At 33.4% G+C, this 14539-nt stretch overlaps 1 non-coding gene and 1 pseudogene across 1 annotated transcript; one reads left to right on the top strand and one right to left on the bottom strand.

Moving 5' to 3' along the window:
* The first annotated feature begins 2862 nt into the window (after positions 1 to 2862).
* LOC112760084 (small nucleolar RNA R71) lies at positions 2863 to 2970 on the top strand. The gene has a single exon (XR_003180540.1). It is a non-coding gene; the product is annotated as a small nucleolar RNA R71 (small nucleolar RNA).
* Positions 2971 to 7802: 4832 nt separating this feature from the next.
* LOC112754610 (protein NRT1/ PTR FAMILY 3.1-like) lies at positions 7803 to 14511 on the bottom strand (annotated as a pseudogene).
* Positions 14512 to 14539: the final 28 nt, after the last annotated feature.

Here is a 14539-nt window from a genome sequence, read left to right as displayed (position 1 = left end):
GAAATTTTTTATCTTTTTATCTTGTAACTAGCCACAAGACTTTTTCTTTTGTCTCGTCCCCAGCCACGAGACTTTTCTTTTTGTCTCGTCAGTCATCACGAGATATTTTCAGTTTTATCTCCTGGGCAGTAAAAACAGAAATGGAGTAGAAGAAAGAGAGAATTACACCAAGATATATCCTGGTTCAGCTGCTAAGTGAAAGGCAGCCTACATCCAGTCTCCATCACAATAATGATGGAATTTCACTATAATCATCCTTGATTACAAACACCAATTCTCCCTAGGAACTACCCTTCCTATCCGGGACAAGTACAGAATCTAAACCCAAACTGAACTTGACTTGGTCGTAGCCAAGCTTTCAACTGTAAAGTGCTAACCCATCTTACAAGAGGATTCCCACAGAATCATGAAACGCAACACAGATATACAAAGGAACTCTAAGGACATCTATGGCTTTTTCTTTTAATTTTGCACTCTCTGCCTTTTTCCGCTCTATGGCTTTTTCATACAAACCTCACTGTTTTCCTTTTTCCATGAGACTCAAGACATGATAAAATTAAACAGAAAAATTAAAAAATGAGAACATTGAAGGAGAATAAATTCTGTCAGCTTAGAGAGCTATGAGAACCCTGTGCTTTTGCACTCTTACTCCTTGAATCAAACCCTGACTGTTCACCCATACTTATAGGGAGAAGCCTCCAAGGTTGAAACCAAGCAAACCAAGCCAATCTTCTTCTTCTTCAAGTTAGAACCAGTTCGGCCAGAGAGAGAGAAGAGATAACCCATGCAAAACCCAACATGCAATTACCTCTAGTCCTTCCTTGGTCACCACTCTTCATCAATCCGAGCCCTTCATCCTTGCCTTGCTCTCCAAGATGAACTTCTGGCCCTTGATGCTTCAAGATGATGATAGCTTCATCTTTTCCAATCTCTGCCTCTTCCATCACGTAGCCACTGTAGCTACCTCCTGTGGTGGTTGAGCCGAATCAGAGACAAGCCATCCTCTCCAAGGATCTTCTCCTTGCTGGCCGAGATCTTCTTCTTTCTTTTTTGGGTATGAAGAGTGGTGCGCAGAAATCATGACGGTTCCATTCCTTGGTAACGGCGCTGAAAACTTTATACGCACGTTCATAATCTTAATTCTTTGTCACAACTTCGCACAACTGACCAGCAAGTGCACTGGGTCGTCCAAGTAATAAACCTTACGTGAGTAAGGGTCGATCCCACGGAGATTGTCGGCTTGAAGCAAGCTATGGTCACCTTGTAAATCTCAGTCAGGCGGATTCAAATGGATATGGAGTTTTAATAATTAAAAGATAAATAAAACATAGATTAGGATAGAGATATTTATGTAATTCATTAGTGAGAATTTCAGATTGGCATATAGAGATGCTTTCGTTCCTCTGAACCTCTGCTTTTCTGTTGTCTTCATCCAACCATTCCTACTCCTTTACATGGCAAGCTTTATGTAGGGCATCACCGTTGTCAATGGCTACATCCCATCCTCTCTGTGAAAATGGTCCAATGCGCTGTCACTGCATGGCTAATCATCTGTCAGTTCTCGATCATACTGGAATAGGATTTACTATCCTTTTGCATCTGTCACTACGCCCAGCACTCGCGAGTTTGAAGCTCGTCACAGCCATCCCTTCCCAGATCCTACTCGGAATACCACAGACAAGGTTTAGACTTTCCGGATCTCAAGAATGGCCATCCATGGGTTCTAACTTATACCACGAAGATTCTAATATCTAGGACTCGGTCCTCTGTATTAGATATCTAAGAGATATTCATTCTAGCTTGTTTGCATGTAGGACGGAAGTGTTTGTCAGGAATGCGTTCATAAGTGAGAATGATGATGAGCGTCACATAATCATCACATTCATCATGTTCTTGGGTGCGAATGGATATCTTAGAATAGGAATAAGCTTGAATTGAATAGAAAAATAGTAGTACTTTGTATTAATTCATGAGGAACAGCAGAGCTCCACATCTTAATCTATGGTGTGTAGAAACTCTACCGTTGAAAATACATAAGTGATAAGGTCCAGGCATGGCCGAATGGCCAGCCCCCAAAACATGATCAAAGGATCAAAAGATAATCCAAAGATGTAAATACAATAGTAAAAAGTCCTATTTATGCTAAACTAGTTACTAGGGTTTACAGAATTGAGTAAATGATGCAGAAATCCACTTTCGGGGCCCACTTGGTGTGTGCTTGGGCTGAGCATTGAGCTTTACATGCGTAAAGGCTTCTCTTGGAGTTGAACATCATTTTGTAACCTGTTTTTGGCGTTTAACTACACTTTGCAACCTGTTTCTGGCGTTTAACTCCAGAATGCAGCATGGAACTGGCGTTCAACGCCAGTTTGCATCGTCTAAACTCGGGCAAAGTATGGACTATTATATATTTCTGGAAAGCCCTGGATGTCTACTTTCCAACTAATTGAGAGCGTGCCATTTGGAGTTTTGTAGCTCCAGAAAATCCACTTTGAGTGTAGGGAGGTCAGAATCCAACAGCATATGCAGTTCTTATTCAACCTCTGAATCTGATTTTTGCTCAGGTCCCTCAATTTCAGCCAGAAAATACCTGAAATCACAGAAAAACACACAAACTCATCGTAAAGTCCAGAAATGTGATTTTTATTTAAAAACTAATAAAAATATACTAAAAACTAACTAAATCATACTGAAAACTACGTAAAAATAATGCCAAAAGCGTATAAAAATAATGTCAATGAGTTCTTGAGCTTCTACAGGCGTTTTCTTTAGGTGAATAGATCCACCTGCAGAATGGTCCAGTGACATCTTTGATAACTCAGACAGACCATCATAGAATATATCCAGGATGGTCCATTCTGAAAGCATGTCAGAAGGACACTTTTTGGTCAGTTCCTTGTATCTCTCCCAAGCTTCATAGAGGGATTCACCTTCTTTCTGTCTGAAGGTTTGAACATCCACTCTAAGCTTGCTAAGCTTTTGAGGAGGAAAGAACTTAGCTAAGAAAGCCGTGACCAGCTTATCCCAAGAGTTCAGGCTATCTTTAGGTTGAGTCCAACCATACTCTAGCTCTGTCTCTTACAGCAAACGGGAAAAGCATAAGCCTGTAGATCTTGGGATCAACCCCATTGGTCTTAATAGTATCACAGATCTGCAAGAATTCAGTTAAGAACTGAAAAGGATCTTCGAATGGAAGTCCATGAAACTTGCAGTTTTATTGCATCAGAGAAACTAATTGAGGTTTAAGCTTAAAATTGTTTGCTCCCTGCCATTGAGATGCTTCTTCCATGTAAATTGGAATTTGGTGCAGTAAAGTCACCAAGCATCTTCCTTGCATTGTTATTATTTTCGGCCATGTTTTCTTCTTTTTCGAAAATTTCTGTCAGATTTTCTCCAGAGAGTTGTGCTTTGGCTTCCCTTAGCTTCCTCTTCAGAGTCCTTTCAGGTTCAGGATCAGCTTCAACAAGAATGTTCTTATCCTTGTTCCTGCTCATATGAAAAAGAAGAAAACAGAAAAGAAAATATGGAATCCTCTATGTCACAGTATAGAGATTCCTGTATGTGAGTATAAGAATAGAAGAACAGAAGAAGAGAAATTCGAACACTAAGAGGAAGAGAGGGTTCGAATTTTAAGATGAAGAGAAGTGTTAGTAAATAAATAAATAATTAGAAGGAGATGAGAGAGAGGAAATTTCGAAAATTAATTAAATTAAAAATAAAATTTAAAGTTAAATTTTGAAAATTAAAATTGAAATCAAATTAAATTAAAAATTAAAACAATTAGTTAATAAAAAAAGAAATTTGAAAAAAGGGGGAAGGGATTTTCGAAAATTAGAGAGAGAGAATTAGTTAGGTAGTTTTGAAAAAGATATGATTGAAACAAAAAGATAGAATTGATTAAAAAAATTTGAAAATCAATTTTAAAAAGGTAAGAAGTTAGAAAGGAAGTTAGAAAAGATTTTGAAATTGATTTTGAAAAAGATGTGACTGAAACTTAATTTGAAAAAGATTTGAAAAAGAAATTTAAAAAGATTTGATTTTAAAAATTAAAGTTGATTACTTGACTAACAAGAAACTAAAAAGATATGATTCTAGAGTTTAAAGATTGAACCTTTCTTACTAGGCAAGTAACAAACTTAATATTTTTTTGAATCAATCACATTAATTGTTAGTAAAGATTTGAAATTATGAAACAAAATAAGAAAAAGATTTTTGAAAATCATTTTGGAATTTTCGAAAATTATGAAAGAAAAATGAAAAAGATTTGATTTTTGAAAAAGATTTGAAAAAGATAAGATTTTTAAATTGAAAATTTGATTTGACTCATAAGAAACAACTAAATTTTAAAAAGTTTTGAAAAAGTCAACTCAAATTTTTGAAAATTTATGAGTGAAAAAGAGAAATATATTTTTTTGATTTTTGAATTTTAATAAAGAAAGAGAAAAACATCAAAAAGACTCAATGCATGAAAATTTTGGATCAAAACATGTGATGCATGCAAGAACACTATGAATGTCAAGACGAACACCAAGAACACTTTGAATGTCAAGATGAACACCAAGAACTTATTTTTGAAAAATTTTCAAGAAAAGAAAACATGCAAGACACTAAACTTAAAAATTTTTATTCTTTAGACATTAACAAATTGAAAATGCATATGAAAAACAAGAAAAGACACAAAACAAGAAAATATGAAGATTAAACAAGAAGACTGGCCAAGAACAACTTGAAGATCATGAAGAATGTAATGCATGAAATTTTCGAAAATAATTTTTAGAAAATTAAAAAGATGCAATTGACACCAAACTTAAAACTTGACTCTAGACTCAAGCAAGAAACACAAAATATTTTTGATTTTATGATTTTGTAAATTTTTTTTTGTATTTTTTGAAAATTAATTGGGAAAAACGAAAAAAAGAAAAATTTTTGATTTTTTTAAGAAAATAAGAATAATAAAAACAAAAAGGTTAAAATTAAAATAAAGTTACCTAATCTGAGCAACAAGATGAACCGTCAGTTGTCCAAACTCGAACAATCCCCGGCAACGGCACCAAAAACTTGTTGCGCAGAAATCGTGACGGTTCCATTCCTTGGTAACGGCGCTGAAAACTTTATACGCACGTTCATAATCTTAATTCTTTGTCACAACTTCGCACAACTGACCAGCAAGTGCACTGGGTCGTCCAAGTAATAAATCTTACGTGAGTAAGGGTCGATCCCACGGAGATTGTCGGCTTGAAGCAAGCTATGGTCACCTTGTAAATCTCAGTCAGGCAGATTCAAATGGATATGGAGTTTTAATAATTAAAAGATAAATAAAACATAGATTAGGATAGAGATACTTATGTAATTCATTAGTGAGAATTTCAGATAGGCGTATAGAGATGCTTTCGTTCCTCTGAACCTCTGCTTTCCTGCTGTCTTCATCCAACCATTCCTACTCCTTTCCATGGCAAGCTTTATGTAGGGCATTACCGTTGTCAATGGCTACATCCCATCCTCTCTGTGAAAATGGTCCAATGCGCTGTCACTGCATGGCTAATCATCTGTCGGTTCTCGATCATACTGGAATAGGATTTACTATCCTTTTGCGTCTGTCACTACGCCCAGCACTCGCGAGTTTGAAGCTCGTCACAGCCATCCCTTCCCAAATCCTACTCGGAATACCACAGACAAGGTTTAGACTTTCCGGATCTCAAGAATGGCCATCCATGGGTTCTAACTTATACCACGAAGATTCTAATATCTCGGACTCGGTCCTCTGTATTAGATATCTAAGAGATATTCATTCTAGCTTGTTTGCATGTAGAACGGAAGTGTTTGTCAGGCACGCGTTCATAAGTGAGAATGATGATGAGCGTCACATAATCATCACATTCATCATGTTCTTGGGTGCGAATGGATATCTTAGAATAGGAATAAGCTTGAATTGAATAGAAAAACAGTAGTACTTTGTATTAATTCATGAGGAACAACAGAGCTCCACACCTTTATCTATGGTGTGTAGAAACTCTACCGTTGAAAATACATAAGTGATAAGGTCCAGGCATGGCCGAATGGCCAGCCCCCAAAACGTGATCAAGGGATCAAAAGATAATCCAAAGATGTAAATACAATAGTAAAAAGTCCTATTTATGCTAAACTAGTTACTAGGGTTTACAGAATTGAGTAAATGATGCAGAAATCCACTTCCGGGGCCCACTTGGTGTGTGCTTGGGCTAAGCATTGAGCTTTACACGTGTAGAGGCTTCTCTTGGAGTTGAACGCCAGTTTGTAACCTGTTTCTGGCATTTAACTCCACTTTGCAACCTGTTTCTGGCATTTAACTCCAGAATGCAGCATGGAACTGGCGTTCAACGCCAGTTTGCGTCGTCTAAACTCCGGAAAAGTATGAACTATTATATATTGCTGGAAAGTCCTGGATGTCTACTTTCCATCGCAATTGAGAGCGTGCCATTTGGAGTTCTATAGCTCCAGAAAATCCACTTTGAGTGCAGGGAGGTCAGAATCCAACAGCATATGCAGTCCTTCTTCAACCTCTGAATCTGATTTTTGCTCAGGTCCCTCAATTTCAGCCAGAAAATACCTGAAATCACAGAAAAATACACAAACTCATCGTAAAGTCCAGAAATGTGATTTTTATTTAAAAACTAATAAAAATATACTAAAAACTAACTAAATCATACTGAAAACTATGTAAAAACAATGCCAAAAAGCGTATAAATTATCCGCTTATCAAAGAGCTCGAGATTACCTCACCAAATCTTACCATTCTTGGTGGGAATCTCAGCCACTACATACTTTTAGTTTACTTTTTCTTGCCATCATAGTGATGGTCTTTGTTGCTTGTTCTTCCTTTCGGTATCTAGCCATAGCCTCCATTGTTTGCTGTGTAAAGACCGAACAGAGAAGAAAGAAATGAAAGAGAGAAAAGAGAAACTATTAACAATTAATGAAATAAAGAAAAAGTGTAATAGTGAATTAATTTTCCCACTCCCTTTGCTGAGTAGTGTGTAGCTAGATGCAATCAATCATGTCAATCACATTTTCTCTCTCATGGTTCCCAATGCATTAACTTCACTTTAATGAAATTTGAATTCCACCACATGGTAAAGATTGAGATCCGTTGGAGGCAAAATATTTGCTTTCCCTCAATATGTTTCGGACCAAGCATTGGATCTTTGGTTTACTATGGGCTTAATGATGATGTTGATAGAAACTAGTCCAATTAAACAATTCAGCCACCATTTATTTCCTATAAGGCTGAATTTTGATTTCATACTGGGCTTTGGTTTTCCTTTTATATTCGGCCCAAGAAACAAAAATTATTTCAGCCATGGTCTCATCAATTAAACAATATAAACCTGCATTGCAAAATTATTTAATCAACATATGAAAATTAATATCAAAATAATAATCTTGCAATTAATCATATTTATAATGTTTGATCATCACTTAAATTCAAATGGAGTTTTCCAAACTCATCAAAGGATCAATTTGTCCTCATTATTTTAGATAATTTTACCTTGGCATTTTTTTGTGTGACTATTTTACTTTGGTATTTAACGAACACCTCATTTACTTTAATAGTACACGTCAAAAGAGCTTATAAGTTTTACATTAGCAACTGACAAAAGAATATATCCAGTTCACTATAAGTTATTCTAAGAGATGTAATTGTTACCCTTTTTTTTTCAGAGGCTAAATAGTCAAAATACAAAATCTTTAGGGACCTAATTATCACTTTGTTTTAATAATAATAATAATAATAATAATAATAATAATAATAATAATAATAATAATTTAGTATTTTAAGAGAGTAGCTCTTATGTCAAATTATTAAGGTACATAGTAAAATATGGTAGATAAAACAATATACATGCTCCGACCAATGCTTCTGTTCTATATATGCTACATATCATTATTCACCAGTGCCAGATAACTAACTAACTAATACCATAGACAATAAGATAAACTACTCATTATATCTACTATAAATCTCCATTTTCTTCTCTACCATCTGTTACAACAACAGATGACACATTTTCTTTGGCACGTTCCAAATCATGATACTCCTTGTGCATTTCACTAGTACTTTCCTGCTCCACAGGCTTGTACGTATAAAACCAAGCACAAATGGAATAGTAAATGAGATTAACAACTTGAATCCCACAAACAAGAAAGTAGTAATTCTCCAATCTACCCCTATTGAGATTCCTATCAGGTAACCAATTTCTCTCTTTACCAGTGTACGCATGAACCAGTGATACCAACAACGTTCCAATGTAATTCCCAATGGCCGAAGTTATGCTATACAAAGCAGTAGCACTACTTCTCATACTTTCAGGCGATTGATCATACAAGAATTCCAAATGTCCAACAGACGAAAAAATTTCAGCTACTCCATGAATTACATACTGCGGCACCAACCAGAAAACACTGATTGGAATCGTGGCTTTGGGATCGTCCAATAAATGGTGCTTTGCTGCGGCAGACTTCCTCTTGATTTCGACGAAGGCGGCGATAATAGTTGCTACAATGTTGATCACGAAGCCTACTCCCATTCTCTGCAGGCATGTGATGCCTGCAGGGTTCTTGGTGAACCTGCGGGCGAAGGGAACGAAGAGGCGCTCGTAGAGTATGACGCCGACCATCATGGTTAGGACACTGAATATGGACATGCTGGCAGGGAGATTTGGAAGGAGGGAGAGAGGTGGCGGTCCATTGATCGAGCTTGTTGGATGACGAAGCTGTGGAGGTGTGATGAGGCTGTTACTTGTAAAATTCCTGATGCCCAAATTGGAAGCATTCTGATGATTGATTTCAGCTCTTCTACTCTGTGGACAGTGGCTAGTTTCCATAACTTTGGTTCTGCGTTTGGGTCTCTGCTATCATCCTCTGTTACAATTGCAGCCTTGTCCAACCATCTGTAACAATATAAATTCAAGAGTCATTGAGAAAGAATATAGGCTTTTCAACTAACTGAAAACTGCTTAAATCAGTTGATTGATCTAGTATGACTTACTTGAATTGGTCAGAGTGTAGAAGAGTTCCTTCTGTGGAAATGCCAGCATCAAGCTCCTTATTTTGGTACAAAAGCTTAGCATCAGAAGGCAAAGGTTGTTTCCTCTTCTTGATAGCAGCCACAACCACTTGTGCCAAACGAATCAAAGGACTGCCCTCTGGCTTGACATGCTTATAGAGAGGGAAGCCAACCACAAATGCAACAATGGATATCATCATTGCAATGGTTGGAATCCCAAGTCCCCAACCCCACCCCATGTTGTCTTGGATGTAAACCACAACTGTCAAAGCACTTAGTGAAGCAAAGCCCATGCTGAAAAAATACCAATTGAACAGGTTCCATTTTCTGGATTCCACACCCTTTTTGGACATGTCAAATTGGTCTCCTGAAAAGGGCACCACACAGGGTCTAATGCCACCTGAGCCAAGAGATGTGAGGAGTAGAGACATGTATAATATCCATAGCTGTGAGGATGTGGCTTCTTGGCAATTCACTTGTTTTGGGCATGGTGGTGGACGAAAATGTGGAAGTATCGCTGATAATGTCATGCTAATCATTCCCTGCATGTCAAACAATAATTAGTTGCAATGCTATTGAATATGTTGTACATAAATTCAAAAACTGAAACAAGAATGAGATTATAGAGAGAAGAGAAGGGGGAAAATGAAACCAGTTCATAGATGAGAGAAGCAATAGTAATGGTCCAAAAGCGGCCAGCAAAAGACTCAGCAATGATAGCACCAAGGAGAGGAGTGAAGCTTGATGTTCCAGCAAAGTTTGTGAGTGTGTTGGAGGCAGCTACCAATGGCATGTTCATCACTTGTGTCAGGTAACTTATCAAGTTGCCAGAGAACCCAGCCACCGCAAATCTATCACACACTTCATTTGCTGCAAACATATTTGCATATCACCCACCATCTCCATGTAATTAATTTTACATATACAAGGAGGCTTCTATAAAATGTATATAGATATAGGGTAAACATCTCATATTCAATATTAATCAAGTTTTCTAAGATTTTGTTTTCCATTTCTATCGTTGAATTATTTTTGTACAATTTAAACTATTTCGCTTTCATAGTATTTCGAATATCTGATCTCAGTTAAAAGGTTAAGATATTCTACTATATATTCTGATAAATCTTATATATATTGGTTATGTTTTATTATTCCTTTTTTTCCTGCTGATTTTGTTTAGTTAAATTTTTTAAGAGTTGTCTATATAGAGCAACTATTGAACTAACACTTCGTGCACTAATGGGACACGTGTGGAAATATGTCTATTTCTTGGTATAGATATAATTATCTCTCCAAAAATATACTTAGCTATTGATTTTGGGACAATTGTGCAATATACCTAATTGATGGTGGTATAGATGTAATAATGATCTCTCCAAAAATATACTTAGCTATTGATTGTTGCATTGAGATGTTGTAGTTGTCAAATTAACACAATATAAAATATTTAAAAAAAGTACTTGTATCTTATTTATCATTGATATAACATGGAGTCAATAAGACAATGAAATATGTCACTTCCACCCGTTTAGGCTTGACTCACATCTAAGTTTGTAGGTTATATGAATTGATTCGTTTATTTTTTATTTGTTCATCAACCTCAATTTTCAAGCTCGAGTCGTTTATGCCAAATTCGACAGATTATACAAGTTAACTCGTTTGTATTTTTTTTATTATCTTTTAAAAAAAATTGGACAAAAAATCCATTTCTAAACTAAAACAAATTGAAAAAAAATATTACTTTTTGGCCAAAATCTTTAAACGACAGAATTTTTTCAATGTGGGTGAGTCAGATCTTCAAGTTAAATTAAAAGAAATATTAGAAAATATTGATTTTATTTTTAGAAAATGCAAACAAACAAATTAAACAAACAACTTGTTTAATTGTCAGGTTAATCCGTTTAATCCACTATTTTTTTTTAAATTAATCGATCTCAGTCCATTTAGTTCGAAATTTTAGTAAACCTAATTTTAAAGACAAAAATCTGTCTATTTAACAAGTAAATGAATTAGTTCAACGAATTTAACCAATTTTAACGGATCTATACTCAGTAAAATTTATATCTTATTTAGTAGTTAAATCTAAGAGTCAATATAGTATTTCATGTATTAATATACGTTTGAAATTTTTTATTTTTAGTTTGTAGATATAATTCTACTACAAGCAGCCATGTATACGCAACAACTTTTTGCAACTCTGTTCGGTTTTGAAAATTATTCTTTATTAGTCTAGCTAAAATATCTATAAGACAGAGTTCTAGAGAAATTAAATCAGGTATTAAACTATAAGCAACCAGGGGAAGAAATATCATCCGTGACTATACAAAGGATGCTTCAATCTTATGTAGAGCATGTGAAGTGTTTTCCATTTTTTGCTTTCTATTTAAATAGCTTTATGAATTAATATGTTACTATTTCTTTGTAGATTATTGATCATTTGTCCTCTGTTTTCTTTTTCGCTTATCCATAAATGGACAATACCTACAGGTATTATAGACGAATCAATTACAGCACATTTGCACGTGAAAATTGTAGAGTCTAGTTTCACCTTCACATGATTATTGAAAATTTATTTAAAAATATAAAACTAAACTTTTTAAATACGGGAGGACGGTTAGGTGATATATACGTATCAAAGAAAAAATAAGTATCATTAAATACATACAAATTAAAATTAAATAATTTTTTTTTATAATTAATGACAATAAGGTTTGGAACCTTAATCATAAAAAAGGATTAAACTTTTATAAACTAGGAGTAGGACCCCATGGAGTTAAAGAAATATATAATTAGAGAAATTTTTCATCTTTTATACAACTAATCATATTCTCATAAAATTATTCTGATTTCCATCACTTTTGTTAGTAGGAATATGAATAAAAATTAACTAATGTCATTATTAACTTTTGAAAAAATTTATTTTCAAGAAATAAAACTCTCAAAGTGTATAGTTATTTAAAAAATTAAAAATAGCCACTATTAGAGAATTGAGTAATATAAATAAATATAAAAAGTTAAAAATATTTATATTTCATAGCTTATAAGAACCTAAAATAAAAGAAAATGGCGTGGTTACTTTCATGTAGATATTTTTATGTAAAAAATAGTATAGTTCAATCAAATATATTTAATTAAATATATGAACTCATGTAATGATTTATAATACTATCTTCACATAAAGACATTTTAATAGAAGTAGCAAAAAATAAATAAATAAATAAAAGAAAAATGATTGGTATGAATTGAAAATTATTGATGCTGGACGAATGACAATAATGCAAAGGTAGGTCGTTTTATCCTTTTCACACCAGAATTCTGTTTCTTGTGCCCTTTCATACATTGCCTCAATTACTTAAATTTGAGGGTACCATGTTCATGGCTTTATTCGTACATACACATACCATTTAGATGTAACGGCGTTCATATACGAAACAAATTGGAAATGGATTATCTCCGGTTTTTTTATTAATATTTGACAGAATCTAGTGTGATCTCTCACCTTTGATTCTATAAATGGGACCAAAAATAAATAAGAAAGAAAATAATAAATAGTTAAATTAAATACTACACATCATCCATTTTTTTATTTACTGGAAAGAATCCACTCCCAAACAAATTAACGCCTAACTATTGTCACGTCAACTCGTCTGTTACTCTAGTCTACTTATTAATAACCAGTATTTTAACTTTTAAAGACACTAATCAAGAATAGAAATTTGGGTTTTGCTAACAATTGTACTTATAAGACTTAATTTGTTAACTTGATTTTTATGAAATTAATTTTGATGTTTAGTTTATTCAATAAACAAAAATAATTTATGAATAATTAACCGAAAAAACGAATATAATTAAATAATTGTATAAAATATTATATACTATCAATTTATCAAAATTAAGCTTTATTTTTATTAAATAATGTTAGGGTCATATTTTTAATATAAAAATATAAAAAATTAATTAATGTTAGTTTGAAAACAAGACAAAAATAATAAAAGTATTGATTAGCTAAAATTTCTCTTATTTTAACGGTCTTATGTACTTATTAACCAATTTCTACAATTTTTGTATATTTCTATTTTTAATCTTTAGTTAGTATTCTCATCAAAATCCAAAATGGTGGATAACAGATACCCTTTTGAGTTTTGATATATACTTGTTAACGGTACTACTAAAGTAAGTTCTTAATATTTTTAATATTTAATAAATATTTTAAAATCTTAAATTTTTGTAGCTTATCAATTAATTTTTATTTTTAAAACATTAATAAATATCCTAACTCTTAGAATTTAGATCATCTAAATTTTAAATTTTTATTTGAGAGGATAAAATGTAATTTTTTATTTTTAAATATTTTTTTATATTTTTTTTATTTGACCTATAAAATAAATAATGAAAAATGACACTTTACCTTCTAAAATAAAATTCAAAATTTAGAATATTTAAATCCTAACTCTTAATGACTTACATTTTTGTTGGATGGAGGGAGTAAATCGAGGGACAATGAATCAACGATACATACACTAAATAGACATTAATAACAAGGACAAAACTAAGTTTTAACATTGTCTTATATCTTATATTTAAGACAGGATACATTTACAATTCATAGATTCCATCAACTGTAGAAGTTCTTTGAACTTATGTTTATAAAGAATTTCTTCAAATTAATTAATCAAAACATTTTTAAAATAATGTATGCAAAGCATATACGGAGTGGAGTACTAGACTCAAAGTAATTATCTACCAGCACATAGAAAATATGCTTCACCGGAATACTGGATTTAGTTACTTTTTTTTTTACTATTCTCAATTTCTCATAAGGTTCGCTGGAGGTAAAACTGAAGCGAAAGATTTGTAAACTTAATATTAAAGTTTTACACTATGCCAAAAGAAAAATATTAAAAGTTTTAACAAAAAAAATTAATTAATAATCTTTTTTTTCTTTGGGTACATAATGTTTTGATACAAAAGTGAGCCATAATGAGAAACCAAAATCCTTTATTATTATTACTAAAAACCCATAAGGCCACAGAAAATGTTATAAACAATATATAACAGAGGAACTATGATTGAAAGTGCAGAAAGGCAAGAGAAAACAGAGGAAATGGATGAGAAGAAGGTGATGAATCAGAGAAGAATACACCATTGAAACTAATTAAAGGAAATTAAAGGAATTTGAAGAAGATACTAAATTAAAAGCTATTATATATAGTTAGTGAGTGATGAGTGAGTGCTAACCAAGGATGAAAGGTAAAGTTCTTATGCCTCCTTGACGGCACTGCTTCCTCTTCATATTTTTGTTTCTCTCTTCTTCTGCAACGCTTTCCCCATTGCCCTTTGTAACATTCTTCTCTATCTCCATATGCTACTCTCTTTCTCTCTCTCTCTCTCTATATTTCTCTCTTTTGTTTGCCTACAACTTAATTACATTATCTGTTTCCAGTCTCGCTCTGCAAATATTTATAGAGGGGAATGTCTGGAACGCAATACAAAAAC

Source organism: Arachis hypogaea, chromosome 16, assembly GCF_003086295.3.
Source record: "Arachis hypogaea cultivar Tifrunner chromosome 16, arahy.Tifrunner.gnm2.J5K5, whole genome shotgun sequence".
Taxonomy (NCBI): Eukaryota; Viridiplantae; Streptophyta; class Magnoliopsida; order Fabales; family Fabaceae; genus Arachis; species Arachis hypogaea.
The sequence above is the reverse complement of the archived record's forward strand: the minus strand, read 5'-3'. Positions and strand labels throughout refer to the sequence as shown.